Raw genomic sequence first — 12,707 nt, 5'->3', positions numbered from 1 at the left:
AGTAAATGTATGAGAATGGATTGCGAACATCAAAATTGTATCAGTTGTCAGTCGTTGCATTGAATAAAATATGGCATCAGAAAATAATGCTAATCTATTCTGACGAAGCAAAGTCTATTATACGGAATATAAAACCAGTCAGAAAAAATAAGGTTAATCGAGGTTTCGAACCTACGCCAGTCAGGGGGGTGAACGATATTTCCATCCGACTATTAATGTTGCGTAGTGTCATTAGGCTAAAGGTAGATATAACAAAGTAAAATTTTCAGGGGTGCGGCCTATGCGTCGAAGCGGCCTATACGTCATTTTATTTTTTATAAATGGGCCTTTCATGCGGCCTATGCAACAGTTTTAATTTTTCACGTGCATTTTGAAAGCCGATCAAATCAATTAAAATGTACAGAATGGACAATTGTGCCGAGAGGGCCTTTGAAAACAGCTCACGAAAACTTATATTCGGACTTAACAGTTCACTGCATTCGACGGATTAACAAGTGTGATTACCTGTAAATACAACCGATTTCAATGACTATATTTCGAGGTCATTCTTTATACGACATGGTCATGTTCGCCGCATTGTTGTGTATAGGCCGCGGCCAATATGCCGGAGCGGCCATTACGTTAAATTTTATTCCTGATATAGTTAAAATATATGGCTGCGGCCAATACGGTGCAGCGGCATATTGTCCGGAAAATACGGTACTACTGCGTGAAATGGGACTGGGAATTTATGGCACGACCCCTGGTTTCGTAGCCGAACAGTGTTACCGCTGGACCACTGCGTCTGCTCTAGCTCTACAGAGCGTACCTGTTAGAGACTATTTACTGATATTGATTATGTGCTTGACTCGTTCTATATTCCGTCAAGCAGAAAACATAACTATTAAATATTGGTTCGCTATCAATCATTCCTTGCTAGATATTTTACATGTTAGTGTCTTATTTCAATAAAGTGCTTTGTTAAATTTTTCTTTCACGGTATTAAAGAGGTAGATAAGCGTTTATGTTACCATACTGGATACAAAGTTACATGTTAAATTGTAAACGAATCTATTACATGACACATTAAGATAAGCGGGAGCGTACATGCATTTGATAAAGTAATGACAGAAATAACCAGACAGAGGGCTAAAGGTTTTAATTTATCGGCGGGAAAGAGACAAGCCATAATCACAAGGTAGGATTATATTTACTCAGGCAAAACATTATTCAAGTTTGTATAAGTTTTTATGTTTCATAGTACCAACAAGGAATTAAGATGGCATTGGTAAGTAGTAATATTTAGTTTCTGTGAAAGGACATGTAAACCCGCCCGACATTTCAAAGGTATTGTATGACTGCATGCATGTTATGCATTTTCCATTTAATCAATACGTATTTCATTACCAATGTTCATTGATTTATTGCTTCTGCTTTTTATCTAAATGGCAATCGTCGTGGAACAATGCTTCATTCAATAAACTTCATGATATTAAACCTACTCTAGGGGAATGGCACCTAGGGAACAGATCTGTTCGCATGGAGGAAGTTGTTCTTTCTCGTTGCCGAATAGGTCATACCCATTTGACCCGTATGTATACCATGTCAAACACCGCTAACTATTAAACATGTTTTAATCAACTGTGTGGACTTTGCATTTCATATTTCTATTCACATCTTTTGCAATATTGTTATGTTTGCAGCTGATATTTTAACACATACGTATATACATTTTTACATAAATGATTTTAGATATTCTTTACATTTTTACATAAATGATTTTAGATATGCTTTACATTTTTACATAAATGATTTTAGGTATGCTTTACAATTGGCGTTTTCAATATAACTTCTTCTCGGCGATATATGACCATTTTGTGTCGATTTGCCGTAAAACCCAACTCACTCACTCACTCTGCGCTTCAGGGTCTGTCCAATCTATACTTATCAACAAGTTGTGACAGATCGCATATGAATGATATAAAGTAAAGTCTTAATTTTTTATTTAGGCGTACCCTGTATTAATCACTATACCTTACAGAATATGCATTTAGGGCCTAAATCGTATACATGTATCTTTTAAAGTATTTCAACCGGCATGAAACTTTGTAGGAGTGTAGTTCAGCATGTTAAGTTATACGTCTGGTGTTATGTTACTTAACCCCTCCTACCTCCCCTCCCTCCAACCCCACTTTCCCCAATAACACACACAAAAATATTTATTTTTACTCTTTCAGTTCCTTTATCTCGCGCTTCTTTATAATTCTTTTTGATATCAATAGCCAAATCCCAACGCACATAGTCCAACTCATATCCCTTACCCAAGGTAATGTAAAATTTTACTTACTTTTGAATTGCTGACAAGCAGTGCTTAGAAGTGGCGTGCGCCAATGTCCTATAGACACACATCTACATTCCATAACTCCTTTTTTTCCAGATGATAATTTTGAAACTACCAAAGAAAGTTAAGTGAAATTTGTCTTTGTGTAATTTTAGTTTTCGCATGGCTTATTGTTATTTACAGTCTTTGTTCAGTTAAATCTGCACTTTATGAAACTTCGAGAGGAAAACGTTGATCTCTTTTTTAACCCCCCGCCACGAGTGGTGGGGGTTATAGGAATGGTCTCCGTCCGTCCTTCCTTCCGTCTGTCCGTCCGCAACATTTCGTGTCCGCTCTGTATCTCCTAAACCCCTTGAAGGATTTTCATGAAACTTAGGTCAAATAATCACCTCATCAACACGATCTGCAGAACTCAAGAGTTCAGCCATGTCGGCTCAAGGTCAATGTCACAACTCAAGGTCAAAGGTTTGAGCCTTCAATTTCGTGTCCGCTCTGTATCTCCTACCTAAACCCCTTGAATGATAATCATGAAACTTGGGTCAAATAATCAACTCATCAACACAATGTGCAGAAGTTATGAGTCAGCCATATCGGCTCAAGGTCAAGGTCACAACTCAAGGTCAAATGTTTGAGCCTTACATTTTGTGTCCGCTCTATATCTCCTAAACCCCTTGAAGGAATTTCAAGAAACTTGGGTCAAATGATCACCTCATCAAGACGGTGTGCAGAACTTATTAGTCAGCCATGTCGGCATAAGGTCAAGGTCACATATCAGGGTCAAATGTTTGAGCGTTCCATTTTATCTGCTTTGTATCTCTTAAACCCCTTAATAAAGGATTTTTATGAAACTTGGGTCAATTGATCACCTCATCAATACAATTTGCAGAACTCATGAGTCAAACATGTTGGCTCAAGGTCAAGGTCACAGTTCAAGGTCAAAGGTTTGAGCCTTCCATTTTATGTCTGCTCTTTATCTCCTAAACCCCTTGAAGGATTTTAATATGACTTGGCTGTAATACTCCCCTTATCAAGACAATGCGCAGAATTCAAACAAAATTCACCTCCCAGCTTAAGGTTAAGGTCACAACATGAATGTTTAATGGTTCCTCCGAATACCATCAACCCTTTCACTATACATAACAGTGGCGGGGGATATAGCTGTCTTTCAGACTGACTTGTTTTAATATGCATGTCCGGCACCTCTTCATTGCGCCATTTATTGCACATTTTTGCTTTTCGATTGCTACATCTAAAAACATTTTTATATCTTGGCATGATGGAAACGCGTCTTCAACCTATAATATGAAAAGGACATTAAAATATTTTCAAATTATTATTTACCCCAATCAAGACAAATTTTGTACAAGTAACACAATCAACATGTTCCGAGAGTTGGACACTATTTTCCAAGTAAAGGTTTGCGTCCGAAATTACATGAAGTACAAGTTCGCAACAAAAAGGAGCTTGAACAAGTTTTGTTTGGGTATAGAATCATTTTTGAAAAATAAAGAACCAAACTTTTATGAAATTCTTCACAATTAGTCGCTTGTCTCGTTTAAGAGCCCGAGAACAGGCAAGATGGATCATGATAAGTACAAAAAAAAAACGGCAAGAAACGAGCCCGTTTAGATAAGTTTGCAACCATTCGCTCGCTTGAATTAAGTGTGCAACCACTTCACGTCCTGCCCCTTATATATATCCATTCGTGCGTTAAGTTTTAAAACACGTTTAAATCAAAAGCAGTCAAGTTCTTCTAGATATTAGATTTGTTTGAAGGTCACAGCTAACAATTTGCGTACACTACGAAAGCATGTGAAAAGTATTTAACTGCCGTTTTAAAAAACAAATGATATTAAGAGTAAATAGAAACATGTGTCACAGGGTGAGACAATTGTGCAGCAAAACCGGAACTCGAACACGGGACCCGAACACGGGACCTCGGAATACCTTTCCGATGCTGTACCGACTGAGCTACCTGGCCGCCTACACCTTTTGCCCCGTTTTAATATTCAAGTCATATACCGTGACATATTTCCCCACATTTTTGAAATTCGTCCTCGAATTTCAGCGGTTACTTATATAAGCAATTACAGGTGTCGGAGATTAATCAGTGTAATGCCGTCACGATTACACGTTGGGCGCCAAATGTCACAGGGTGATAAAAATCTGCAGCCAGATCGGGACTGGAACCAAGGGCCTTGGAATACCGTTCCGATGCTCTACCGACTGAGCTATCCGGCCGCCTACACATTTTCTCCCCATTTTAAATATTCAAATTCTATACCGTGACACATATAAGAGAACAGTATCGTTTAAGACAAGTCTGCACGTTTCTTTTCATTACACCATTGTATTTAAAAGTAATTCAAACAACAAAAATATAGGGTCATGTGCTTGACCTTTTTGTTAGTTGAAAATATTAGTCCTCCGGTCAATTATTACAATGGGCCTCTATGGGAAAAACACACTTTTGGTGACATTTCGCTCACAATGTAGATTTTAATGAACTATTAACCTGTCATCAATCGTATGGCCAAATAAATATAGGCTTAATTTGTCACAATTTGCAAAATATCACCTTGAGTCCCTTACATTGTTTTTTTTTTTTAATTTGAATAACATTTCATCAAAATCTATTTATTGTCAAAACTACGAAAGACTGTAGACTCAGTACTGACTTTTTATACACGGAATATTTCCAGGCTACCCGTATAACGGCTACAAGGTATTATTCTAAGTTTTCCGGATAAATAACGATAGGCCGTCACTTCAGGTTAATCAAACTTAAGAAGTTATCTCAGTCATTAATATCCCCTTGTTTACTTTTTGATAGTATCGCAAATGTTGCATGTTTCCAAATTGAAAAGGAACTTTGCATGATAAAACTATCGAGTATGTTTAAAATGCTATATATCATGGTATCTGCTGTTTGAACGTTTAGATGGGTGATGTTTTGTGTTCTAGTTTAATGTAGATATCTATCAGGATATAAGTAAAATGGTAAAATTTTCAAACGGATGAACAATAAAATAAAATAATAATATTTAGGATTCAGCGAATACATATCAATGAGTTGTTTTAAAACGAAGATGTCGTGCTGTCATCTTTTCATGTAAGTATATATGACAATAACGAACATTCAACATTTTAGACAGTACTCTAAATGTTAACTCGTATTTCCCTATCATATCTAGATATCTGACTGTAATTTCTTTACAATATTATGTAAACTGTGGTGTGAAGGGCTTGTCTCCTAATTCGCATATTTGTGCATTTTGTTACCTGTCTGTATTCAGACTATATTTCGATACATAGATACATTGTAAGAATTTTATTGTGCATGCAAATGCTCTAAACGTATATGATACTTACAGACAAACATTAGAATGAAACCGCCAGTATTTTTTACTTCAGTGATGGCGCTATTCTGTAATGGTGGCACTGTGGCATATGGTTTGCGTTTTGTTTTATTACTTCAACCAATTAACACTTCCAGTTTTATTTGAAATATAACACAAAATCGCTATAAAAAGACTAACAATCCATTGCTAATTGTATCCAAAATAATAATGTTCACCAAATATAATATTTCCTCTGGCATTTTTTTTAGAAATGTATCGTTATACATATTCTACCTGTCTAACGCCGTTTGTATTGATTATTTTATTACATCTAAAAACAGCAAACATGCAAAATTGTTTATATGGATTTTTTTTTTTCATTTTTCGTTTTTCTTTTATTTTCAAATATTTCTAGAACATCTTTTAACATCTTTGCAATGGTTTCCACCTCGGAGATTCCTTTTTTCTTCCAAGGAATAAGTTGATTTATCTGCCTAATTAATGGCAGAGTCTTCATGTGCAGTTAAGTGTCATATTCCTCCATTTTCAAGTCATTTTAGCTCACATGAGCCAAAGGCTCAGGATGAGCTATTGTGATCACTCACCGTCCGTCGTCCGTCGTCTGTCCGTAAACGTTTACTTTAAACGACATCTCCTCATAAACTGCTAGGCCAATTTCATCCAAACTTCACAGGAATGTTCCTTGGGTGAAGCTCTACAAAAATTGTTCAAAGAATTGAATTCCATGCAGAACTCAGGTTGCCATGGTAACCGAAAGGAAAAACTTTAAAAATCTTCTTCTCAAAAACCAGAAGCCCTAGAGCTTAGGTATTAGATATTGGTGTGAAGCATTGCCTAGTGGACCTCTACCAAGCTTGTTCAAATCATGACCCCGGGGTCAAAATTGACCCCGCCCGAGGGGTCATATGATTTTACAAAGGAAAATCTTAAAAAATCTTCTTCTCAAAAACTAGAAGCCCAAGAGCTTAGATATTTGACATGTAGCATTGCCTAGTGGACCTCTAGTAAAGTTATTCAAATCATGACCCCGGGTCAAAACTGACTCCGCCCCAGGGGTCACTTGATTTTACATAGATTTCTATAGGAAAATCTTCAAAATGTTTTTAAAAAATAAACAAGAAGGCCTAGAGCTTAGATATTTGACATGTAGCATTGCCTAGCAGACCTCTACAAAATTTGTTCAAATCATGACACCCGGGGTCAAAATTGATCCCGCCCCAGGAGTCACTAGATTTTACATAGGAAAATCTTCAAAAATTTTCTTTAAATAATTCAGAAGGCCTAGAGCTTAGATATTTAACATGTAGCATTGCCTAGTAGACCTTTACAAAATTTGTTCAAATTATGACCCCCGGGATCAAAATTGACCCCGCCCCAGGGGTCACTTGATTTTACATAGGAAAATCTTCAAACATTTTCTAAAAATAAACCAGAAGGCCTAGATCTTAGATATTTGATATGTAACATTGCCTAGTAGACTTCTACAAACTTTATTCAAATCATGACCCCCGGGGTAAAATTGGCGCCGCCCCAGGGGTTACCTGATTGTACATCGGAAAATCTTCCAAAAAAAATCTAAAAACTATCAGTTTTACATTTGAAACATGTAGCTCATATTACTTAGGTCAGCGATCCAGGGTCATCATGACCCTCTTGTTCATATTCAATATCATTATGTCGCGGCCACAACAGACAATGCTTGAGATGAACACTCCACAAGCAGGGATCAGAAACTTTCCAGGTATCATGACCCTTAAACAAAACGCGACTTTTGATTCAAAATCACAAACTATGTTAAAAAATAAAGACCCCAGAAAATACACATTTTCTTTCTAAAGCTGACAAAAATGTTTAATGATAACCAGATAGATTCTGCCGTCGTCTGTCGGCCTTCTGTAGTATTAGCAGAAGTGTGCTCTGATTGGGGCTATTTATAGAAGCCATTTCTAATTGGTCTGAATTCGTAAACAGTATTTGCAATTACAATTGTTGGTTTCCTTTAACAATTATATAAAGTATAATGCGTGACTGTAAACAACCAAAATTGATCAAAGCAAGAAGAACCAAAATCTTAATATCTACAGTATATTATTCTGAGAAAATTAACCACTTTGTCACAAAGAGTATATCTGAAACCAACCGCTCTCCACTCCTGATTCTTGTTGGGACGTTGGCAGTTACTTTCCGAGGGCAGGTTAATAATACTGGTACACTACCAAGAAACACTGGTTAGGTTAAATTCTCGTCGTAATAACTGAAATACTGTTTAGAAATGGCACTAAACCCCAACAAACAAACAAACAAACAAATTCATCTCTAACCTAACGTATGCTTACATCAAATATCCCAAAATAGGTTTGTTATTTTGACTTCTGTCTTCTGGTCTATTTCATCGGGCCCGTAAGGGTATTTCCCTTGTTGTTCTGTCTTCTGCGAAGGCATTAAGTACATGCATTTTTGGTTCTTACGATTGTTTTTTATATAAATATTCTAAAATTTTTGTGTTATACATAATATGCATTCGGTTGCCGCTGCGTATTTTAGGGTTTCACCTGGCGGGAATAACTTTTATTTACACTGTCATGTGACGTTGGAACATGGTGGGGGTAAGAGTGAGGTTAGGTGCACCAGAAACCGGTTTAAGCTCCCCAGTGTTGGTTTTGCCGCTGACTGTTCCAAGGCGGTGTCCCACACTGTGTTCCTTTATTTGTTCTTCTTGTGCTAGTGTGTTTGCTTTGTGTGAGTGGTCAGTTAAGACAAAGATATGTGTCTGAAAGTACATAATTATATTTACATATTACTTTTATTACTTATAAGACTATTCTATCAGACTTGTTTGCGTGCCAGTAGATTTTAATTGCTGCAAACGCGATTTGTATTTCCTTAGAAAGAGGCTTTCACTTAGTTTTGGTAAGCAAACTGATGGCCAACTTTCACTTTAGATATTTACTCCTCATCAAATGTATTTAACTTTAAATTACTGAATATTGCATATACAGCTTAAGTCAAATGCAGCAGCAGTTGATTGTTAAAAACAGCCACTATGTCGCAGCTATTTTAATGGACCTGAGTAAAGCCTTTGATTGTTTACCACGTCCAGTTTTATTAGAAAAACTTCAGAGTTATGGTCTTTCAGAAAATTCGGTTAAACTTCTGGCAAGCTATCTGTCCTCACGTAAACAACAAATTAAAATTAATGATATTGTCAGCTCATGGCCAAATATAGAGAAAGGAGTTCCCCAGGGTTCCATATTAGGGCCTCTCCTCTTTAACATTTTTATTAATGATATTTTTTATTTTATCAAAAAAAGCACCCTTTATAACTATGCTGACGATAATACACTCTCCTTCTGTTCACCAAATTTTTATCTCTTAATGACAACATTACAATCAGAAAGTGAAATACTTATACATTGGTTTAGAATAAATTGTATGCTGGCAAAGAAACTAAAGATAAATCACCAAAATTCAACATAGCTAGTACTGTAATAAATTGTGAGGATGAGGTAAAATTATTAGGAGTTGACATAGACTTTAATTTAAAGTTTGATAACCATATAAACAATATTTGTGCTAAGGCAGCAAAACAACTTAATGTATTAAAAAGGATTGGAAAAAACTTAGGTAAATTAAATAGACTTACAATTTTTCATACTTTCATATTATCAAAATTTAATTTTTGTCCTTTGTCTTGGCATTTTTGTTCTGTAAAGAATACCAGAAAAATAGGAAAGATGTTCTGCGGTAAATTTTTGGTATATTCTATGAAATTCTTTAATAATTTTGATTTCAATAACTATACATATTCAGATGTAAATTGTTGTTATATTATATGAAATTCTTTTAATGTATTTAGTTTGGAGTCTAAGCAATTCAACATGTACAGACATAAAACATGTTAAGGTAGATCTAAACAAATAAAAGATAGATATATAATTGAATAACGGTATTTGCAAGGTGGAAATCTATTGCCTGAAGATGTCTAACGCTATATCCCTTTAATAATACATTACCTGCGATTACGCATAAGGACCTTTGAACAGAAATATCTAACTGAGATGTCAAACACATTTTACAATTAGCACACTGGTTACATGGCTTTTAATCAGTAAATAGGGATTAGATTATGTCATCAAAGATTTTCTTAGACACCATTTTTCTGTATTATGGACAGTTTAAAGGCAGTTAATTTGCTTACTTGCCAAATCCTGTTTTAGGGTCCGAGACGAACCGATTTTATGTACATATTTTTCATTGGTCAGTTGAATTTGTAATAAGATTTTTAATTGGATAATTGCGAAGAAATCAACCGTTTCCAAATCCTTTATAAGCACATCAGCTACCCCGAGAAAGCCAAAACTCTGGCTTCGTAGAAAAATAAATGTTATTGGGAGCTGACAAGATTTTTATTCTTTTTATAGGTAAGTCAAATTTTGTACTCTGTATTTTTTTTTCAACTTTGTAAAATCTGGATTGGTAACTTTTAAATTTTAACAGAGATCTTATCTTAATGCTAGGCACATGTGTATTGGAATTGTTTGTTTTATATCTATCCAGCTATTCAGATAGCTACTAAGTATTTTTGTCGTTCATGTGTAAGATTTGTACTTCTATAGTTTAGTTTTATACATATATTATGCATCTCAGAAAACTTCAAAGTATTTTTGTTTATGAGTAAGATTAAGTAGATTCTTTTTACTGTTGATCTATTACAGAAATTATGTATGTTTTATAATGAAATCTGAACTAGTTATTATTCACATAGAGAAAAGAAACGTATTGAGCATTCTTATTCTCGATCAGTTAAAGCGTACTTTCATTGAGAACCTATTTAATTTGCGTTTTTCGTCAATTGGAATAATACTCTAGGCATTGAGTACTCTTCGTAGGAAAATAAATTTAGATGTATATTTTTTAAAAAAAAAACTAAAGCAAACTGAAAATATAACTTTTAGGCATTCCAAAGCTTATAAGAAAAAACTAGATTACATGATATTTATGTTGCATGAATGTTGATTTAATGTAAGAAACCAGAATGGTAGGATTTTTGTTTGTGTATATTAAAACTATTTGTTGATAAACTTAGAGTATGACTTTCTGGTTCATTAAAGAGTTAATCTCTAGGCTTGGTGAATTATTTATCATTTTCTAAAGTTTATTGAGCATTGATTCAATGTATGTTTGATGTTATGTATGTAATTTATATGAATGTTTGTAAAAAAAAAACTCTGGCTTCGTAGAAAAATAAATGTTATTGGGAGCTGACAAGATTTTTATTCTTTTTATAGATCTTAGTATCCCCGCAGCCTTAGCCATGAGGCGGAGAAAGAAAAGGAAGAAACTCTTTTAGGCAAGGAGCCTATATCCAACGGTCATGACTACTATATAGTAAAGGCCAAAAGAATAATCATCCTTTCAGACATACCAACTACATCTTTCTATGCGTAACACAGAGAGAAACAACTTAAAATTTGATGCGTAACAAAGATCCAGGAAAGAGCTCTCAGATATGTTTATAATGACTACAGTAGTTCCTATGATGAATTGTTAAACTTTGCTAAATTACCATCATTACATGTAAGACGTTTAAGAACAATGGCAGTTGAAACATGTAAGATATTAAATAATTTGGCACCTCCAGTATTGTCCAACCTTATTAATAAAAACAAGTCTAACTATAACTTTAGGTATTCAAATATTCTTCAGGTATCACAAGTGGACTATTTTAATAGTATATTAAAATATTTAATTCATGACGACAGCGCCTTGTATTTAGTTCGTCCATACCTTCTAATTTATTTCTTTCATCGTGGTTCATTGGTCAAGCCTCATGTATAATACAGTCAATTTCATTGGTCATCATTTCGTATTTAAGAGGCCCGTCGAGGTTTTCGCGCCAATTAGTAGTTTCTTTGTCAGAAGTGTCACAAGCAGAAAAGTTTTATGTAGTAGTTGCTGTTCAGTTCACCTCATGTCTGATCCTGAGATGATAACTTCCTTTAGCTTTCTTTTAAATTATGCATTTTTGTGCTTGTTTTGATGGCTTCACTGTTTTACATTTATTTTCTTATGGCAGTTTTTAGGTCAGAACAGCAGCTATTACATGGTCTTAAATTAACTGTATTACATGGTTGTTAAATCTAAAATCTATCAGTAACACATTCAAAATGCTGCCACGTCATTTTCATGTTTCTTTCATGTGTTAATATGTATAGTTTGTTTTATATACTAGATCTCCCCGATTGTGCAATGTTATTATAATGCTCTGTCTTTGTGCTAGATGTAAGTTTTAGGTTAAAGGCACTCGCTACAGTTTTTCCGGACGGGTCGATATTTACCCTAATACCGTGCCAATTTGGTTGTGTTTCTAATCGATGTAGCTCACTGCAGAGTTGGTGCGGTCTTCTGCGCATGCCCGGAAGTGATTATCTAATGTCGCGTACGGCAAAAATTCGCAAATTATTGTATGCTCGCATGCATTTAATGTACAAAATGTATAATATACTGACCAAAGTTTAGGATAAGTATCACCATGGTTACAAAATATATACATTTAAAGTACTTTTAGTTCAAATTGCTTCAGTCCGACATATACTGGAGTCTGTTATTTATACCAGCGCTCAAACTCTGCATTGAGTCACAGCTGTTTCTAATCCCGTACCGTACCCGTACGGTTTATTCGTAAACTATAGGTTTTGTTAGAAAAAGGGGCGGAGTTTGATTAAATTCTATTATGTGAAACTCGATAAAATAGCAGAAGTACCAACTTAAAACTGACAAAAATGTGCAAAAATAACCCTTGGGTCTGCTGAACAAGTATTCCTTTCTTTACAAAATCATGTTCTTTTGATTTCTCTGATCATGTTTCAAATAGATATATTGTTTTCCGTTATAAAAATGCTTTGATAATCAAATTTATGCTGATTATTGTACTTTACTGAAATATATTTTAGGATTACAGAAATTTTGAAAAATGTTTAAAATAGCACCATATCTAGGGGCAAATTAAATTGAAACAAAGCTGG

General features: G+C 34.9%; 1 protein-coding gene across 1 annotated transcript in view; it reads left to right on the top strand.

Annotated features, from left to right (window-relative positions):
* Nucleotides 1-901: 901 nt before the first annotated feature.
* Nucleotides 902-12,707, top strand: part of LOC123547319 (uncharacterized) — a 72,261-nt gene continuing 60,455 nt past the window's right edge. Inside the window, exon 1 of the mRNA XM_045334313.2 lies at nt 902-1,177. The gene's annotated coding sequence lies outside the window, so the exon portion shown is untranslated. The remainder of the gene's footprint in view (nt 1,178-12,707) is intronic.

This window comes from Mercenaria mercenaria, chromosome 9 (genome assembly GCF_021730395.1).
Source record: "Mercenaria mercenaria strain notata chromosome 9, MADL_Memer_1, whole genome shotgun sequence".
NCBI lineage: Eukaryota > Metazoa > Mollusca > Bivalvia > Venerida > Veneridae > Mercenaria > Mercenaria mercenaria.
The sequence above is the reverse complement of the archived record's forward strand: the minus strand, read 5'-3'. Positions and strand labels throughout refer to the sequence as shown.